Source organism: Pollicipes pollicipes, unplaced genomic scaffold (genome assembly GCF_011947565.3).
Source record: "Pollicipes pollicipes isolate AB1234 unplaced genomic scaffold, Ppol_2.1 Scaffold_7262;HRSCAF=8765_pilon_pilon_pilon, whole genome shotgun sequence".
Taxonomy (NCBI): Eukaryota; Metazoa; Arthropoda; class Thecostraca; order Pollicipedomorpha; family Pollicipedidae; genus Pollicipes; species Pollicipes pollicipes.
The window spans coordinates 513708-519709 of record NW_023597055.1 but is presented as its reverse complement, the minus strand read 5'-3'; the positions used below and the strand labels follow the sequence as shown (position 1 = coordinate 519709).

General features: G+C 54.8%; 1 non-coding gene across 1 annotated transcript; it reads left to right on the top strand.

Moving 5' to 3' along the window:
* Window positions 1-390: 390 nt before the first annotated feature.
* On the top strand, window positions 391-463 carry TRNAR-ACG (transfer RNA arginine (anticodon ACG)). Its single transcript has one exon. It is a non-coding gene; the product is annotated as a tRNA-Arg (tRNA).
* The last annotated feature ends 5539 nt before the right edge of the window (window positions 464-6002 follow it).

Sequence of the window (6002 nt, the reverse complement as noted above, 5' to 3'; positions counted from 1 at the left end):
TCGCCTCCGTCCTTTCGTCGGACAGCACTCCGGACGGTTTTGCGTATCACAAAGGCCGTAACACGGTCGCGCTGGGCCAAGCGTTGACCATCGCTGGCTAGATACGAACTGACCTTTCCACGCCAGTCGGGCCTAGCAAGCGCGCGCTCTGGAACCCGGATGTAGTGGATGACGCGGCTAGCATCTCTCTTCCATATCACGCAGGCAGTACCTCATGGTGAGTGACTCGGCTTTGTGTTTATGGCCATGGGCTAGGCCATCGGTCACTTAAATCGTTGGCAAATGTCTTGGGAATTTATAAAATTACCGTGATCGATGGCCTAGCCAGAAACCCATGTTATACAACACTGTCTAGTTTAAGATCAACACTCAACCGCCAACGCCCAGCTCGGCCTCGTGGCGCAATGGATAACGCGTCTGACTACGGATCAGAAGATTCCAGGTTCGAATCCTGGCGAGGTCGAAAGCTTTTCACTTTGAGAGTCCGAAATATTAAGGTTACCGGTTCCAATCTTCACGACGCCAAAACTTCACACTACAAAACCGCATAACCTCAGCAAACCTCGCACAAATTCAAAACTTAATGCACGCGCCATTTTGCAACCAATTTGGCCACCCAAATCATGCACGCATGAGGCACCCACAACGCGCACAATCCAACCTCTCAGGAAGCTCATGCTGCATTGCTTGCTCAAGTCTGACAAATTCAACCGAAACGTTGTTTGATCGACGCAATGATACCCTCGCAGCGACACATAATTTGAAGCTCATTTTCTCATCCGCTGTTCCGCTATCGCCCAGTCTAAAAGAGCAGCAATAACAACTAGTGGACCGAAAGGTGCGTTCGATGGCGGGGGCTTGCCCTGCCGTTTGCAGGACAAGCCCTTCTTCACCCATCCCTGATGACCTACCCGAGGCTCTCACGCGCTGCCGCATCACGTCCCCTCCCGCCCGGGCGAGTCTCTCCCCCCCCCCTTCCCCCCAGCCAAGCCAGCCAGCCAGCCAGCCAGCCAGCGGCAGCGTCGGTGCGGTCAAAGGATACACGTTGACGACGCCGGCTTTGGTTTTGCCGACCGCGATCAGGCTGAGCGCAGGGTCGTACGCCAGCGCCGACGGCTTGCTCGGGAAGCCGTGCTGCACACCGTCTGAGGGGGCGGCACAGAGGGCAGACGTCAGCTTAGCTCAGCTCAGCGCACAGCACGGCACGGCACGGCACGGCACGGCACGGCACGGCATATAAACGGGTTTCAGCGGTTGGCGGGACGACAGATCGTGCTAGCGAGCGACGTTCGGGAGGGTATTTACAATGATCACGGGTAATCTACTTGGCGGGTAGGGAACAACAGGCAACAAATGACAGTAGGCTCGGTCGACCCCATAACGACATTCTCACAAAAAGGCACAGTCGCGAACAAAACCCACAAGTAAATCACGTGGGGCAATCTCCAGATGGCGTTGGCCGGCCGGCGACGAGCGTCTTCAACCGAAGCGACCCCTTCCTCTGAAAACCGTGACGCCTTACAACGGCTCGGCGCTGCACCGCGCTCCGTGCCCGGTGACCCACATGAATCCGGCACGACTCTGATGGCACGGGGCGCCTCCGGTTCAGGAGAAGCCGCCGAACGCCGGCCGTGAAGCCCCTCAGCGCGGTACAACGGAAGCCCCGGGCGCTCAGGCGTGGAGGCGCAGATTTTGGAGGCGCTCGTGGCGCGCGGACAGTGCCAGTCGCTGACACGCGATACACCTTCCTCGGCACGCACCAGGCCCGAGGCAGGGCCGGCCGTGCGCACACCAAGCTGTTTGTGCGGAGATTAGTCAGCTGCTGGGGTCTGACGCCCAGTGTTAGGGTGCGGGGTGAGGGCGCCCAGCCGCCGCGCTCGACTGTGCCGTCGCGGGCTGCGCGCCTCATGAACGACAACGTCGCATGGAGTTTTTCGACTCGACGAGAGGAGGCATTTCCGAACGCGAGATAGTGGGCAGACAGGGATGTGTTGGTCCGAAAGTTGGATTCCCGATCCTAAACGGCTCCTCCATCATGTTCATTATAGCATCTTGGATATCAGATAATTTATTTTTTAAATTGAAAGCGGATCCCGAAAGAATCTTGGAAAATTCAAAAAAGTTCCTACACTCAAGACAACTTGGAAGAATGAATAACAAAATTTGTGTTCACACTAGACCCTTCATCAATGTACCATACATCCAGCACCTTAAAGGCGGTGTTCCACATTTATATGGGGTTTTAAACCGAAATAGCTATACTGAAGGCCTTTCGGTGCAGTTCACAATACTGTCCTTCTTAATACTTAAGCCCCTCCAGTTTCTGAGCTACACGCCCACGAAAGTGGGGAAAGGTACATCGGGGGGAGTATTTCAAAGTCACCTTGGCATTCATGACGTCAAAATAACGTCATTCAAGTCCTGCCATTACATAGGGCATGCGGCCACCAATAAAAGTATAACTGTCGAGGCGTTCATTCTGGCGCTCGTGAGCGTGATTTCCAGATATACCGGCCATCAACTGGCTTTCAATCAATGCTGGGCAAGGTACGATGACGTAATCAAACCATGACGCATTGAAGAGTATATTTACTAAACAGAGAATTGTGTTGTCGAGAGCAGTCTTTTCCACTTAAAAGCATACCGATAATTATAAGCGAGCGTGTTTCATATCTGATGCTTGCTACAAACATCTTCAAACGTGGAGCATTCCTTTAAAAAAAATCGTGTCGGAGAATCCAGATCGCGATACTGGGATACGTTACAGAATCCACACACTAGCACGCTAACGAGAGAGCTGTTCAAGTGGGGACGGTTATCTGACGTCACCTGCCCAACTGACCCTGAACCAGGGAGTCGCGAACAAAACAAGTGGGCAAACCAAGTAGTTTAGGGCTTCCGAGAATACAAAATTGCAATGTTCCTCAAACAAAAATTGGCAGAAAATTCGATCTTCACAGACGTGGAGTACACCAACAGACAACAAATGCGCCCACACAGTAGTTAGGTTTATTAAATGTGTAACGATGCCGCTTCTCGAACGCTTCGATGTGGCCGCGCTGACTAGGAAAACGCGAAAGCACCACTTAACGACTTGGCTCTCGGATACCGATATTGCGTGTGGCGGTTTTCCATTGACATGTTTTACCAAAGCGCAGGTTCGCAAATGGTTACATACCGGAAAGTGGCTACTTGTACGGTTCGAAATTTTCCATACAACATACTGTGGCATTTCGAACGTAATGCTGTGAATTGTTTATCGACCAATTTATGAGGCGCTGACACCAGAAATACAAACGGTGTCGCCCTCAACCGCCGCACCGGTGTACGGAGCGAGTGTCGCAGTTTAGCTGGTTACATCCGGTGCCGGCTAGTCGCAATCCCGTAGCGCGCAGGAGCGACATGTAGCGGGACAAAGACCGCCAGGGCGCCCATCCTGTCCGAAAAGCATCGAGAAGAGCCATAACGGCGGAGACGACTCCCGGCCGGACCCGAGTCGGAGGACGCGACGAACCATCGACGGCGGAGAAAGCAGGCATTCCGTATACGTTTCCAAACTCGGCCGCCATCGGTCAGCCACCGGCGGTGCTGAAGGGGCGCGCGCACCAGGGCCGGCTCCGGGGGCGTCAGCCACAGGCGGTGTAGAAGGTTTGCTCGTGCCCCTAAAGCCGGCCTGGGGCGCGCGCTCCTTCAACACCGCCGTTGGCTGACCCCCAGAGCCGGTCCGGGGCGCGCGCTCCTTCAGCACCGCCTGTAGATGACGCCCCCAGAGCCGGCCCCAGGCTGACGCGCCCCAGGCCGGCTCTGGGGGCACGAGCAAAAACTGCCGACCACACACAAGAAGAGGTGAGGCGGCGGCCCTGACACTGCGTCAGCCGCTGATTTGGCACGTGCCAGCGCACGCCCGGTGCGAGGCTGACGCAGGCCGAGGCCAGCCGTCCTGCTGGTGCTCCGGTTCTGACAGCGGAGGTTGGGCTGCATATGTTCAGGTGCCGCTCGTGTTTGTGTGTTGGTTATAATACGAAATATGAGCGATTTAATTTGATGACAATTTGTGTTGTAGCCAATCACTTATAGTGAGAAACCAGCCCAAAGTCGTACTGAAATGTTAACGTCTAATGCGTATGTCTATTGCTCATGGGTCGATGACTGGTCAAAACATCTTTTTTTGGATTTCGGTGGGTACTCATACATCTAGGAGGTATACCAACTCAGTGTATCTTCGACGCAAATATATGTTCTTATTTGCTGGTGAATATAGATAGCATCACACGAAAAAAGGAAGAAGCTTTATATTTACGAAGGAGGAAATAACGGTGATTTAGCATCACTTAATCAAAATAAATTAGGTATGGTATCTCTTCACTACAACATGCTAAAGCTGGAGCCTGAAATCCAACAGTACAAAACGATGGGCACACCCAAATACCGACAAAGAGATAAACATAGAAATGACTGGCAATGCCATCATAAACTTCACGCCGGTCATTGACCACCACTAACGGTTAAAGACAATAGAAGGAAATTGCGTCATCGCGTTTAACTCCAGCGTTGTCCCGAAGTCGACAGAACACTATTAACCTGAAGCGACCCGACATCCTTCTATGGGCATAAGACGACACCCGTGGACACAGCGCTCAAATGCCTATTCAGAAACGCTAGTATGCGTGCTCTGTCGGTATAGCTCCCACGACTGATCCCGAAATTTGCGTCACGTCGGCATAAGTAAACACGTCCACCTGGTGATACACACGACACTGTCTCCGACTCTCCAACGCCGTGTCAAACTCTGACATTGGCCGACGCAGTGAGCTCTGCCTGCGCCCCGCCGTTCACTTCCCCTTGCCTTCAGCCCTCGTCTGCGCCGCCGGCCGGCAGGGGGCCATCAGCGGGAGCAGACGGCCATGTCAGCTGGCGCGGATGCAAACAAACAGCCCGCAGCGATAACACACAGTGTGTCAGCGCCAGACACTGTCCATGGGCCGGCGGCGGCCGGGAGGCGGGAGCCTGTGAGGCCACAACCGATGACAGGCGGCGGCGGCCTGACCTGGCCCAGGGTCGTGCCCGGCACGGCGGGACAGGCTGAGAACCGGCCCCGCCCCGTCCCAACGGAGACGGTGAGAACTGTTCCGGACCAACTGGACGAACTGAGGACCAATCGTGTACGTGCCATCAGACGGGCTAAGAACCGTCCCTATATCTCACGACAGACTGGGGAAGGTCCCTTTTTCCCATGACAAACTGGGGGACGTTCTTTTATCTCACGACAAACTGGGAGACGTTCCTCTATCTCACGACAGACTGGGAGACGTCCCCAAAAGGGAAAGGAGGAATGAACACCCATTCGGAAAAAAGAACTGCTTGAAAATTGTCCCACACATCTGGAAAGCGTACCGTCCCTGCAGACCACGACGGAATGAGTACTGTCCCTGCAGACCAAGACGGACTTAGGACCGTCCTTGCAGACCGAGACGGACTGAGGACCGTCCCTGCAGACCACGACGGAATGAATCTTCTCCCTGCAGACCAAGACGGACTAAGGACCGTCCCTGCAGAGCATGACCCCTGAATCGCTCAGTCGTGCCTGGTAAGGTGCGACTCAGACAAGCGTCCAGGTCCCGTACGGAGATGGGCCGGGGGCGGCTTTGTAGCCACGAACCGCCGCGGTACAGTTCGCTGCCGCCTGATCTGTCACGGCTGCCCCCCCCCCCCCCCCCTGGTCGTCCCTTGAAGTGCCACCTGCGCAGGGCCCTGCCCTCGCGTAATATATAGGCCCGTTTGTTCGCCGCTTCGCTGCTCCGCTTTTTGTGTTTCAAACTTCTCGGGCACGCCTTCGTGTGTGGGTGTGCGTTTACGTTTGCGCCATATGACAGCTACTGACATCCTGTTTTATCTTCCTAACGCCGGGCCGTAAACGCCTAGAGCATTTTGCAGCTCAGTACAGGCCCGACTCCGGCAGTTCTCTGAGTCCGAGTCCGAGCCCGAGTCCGAGCCCGAGTCCG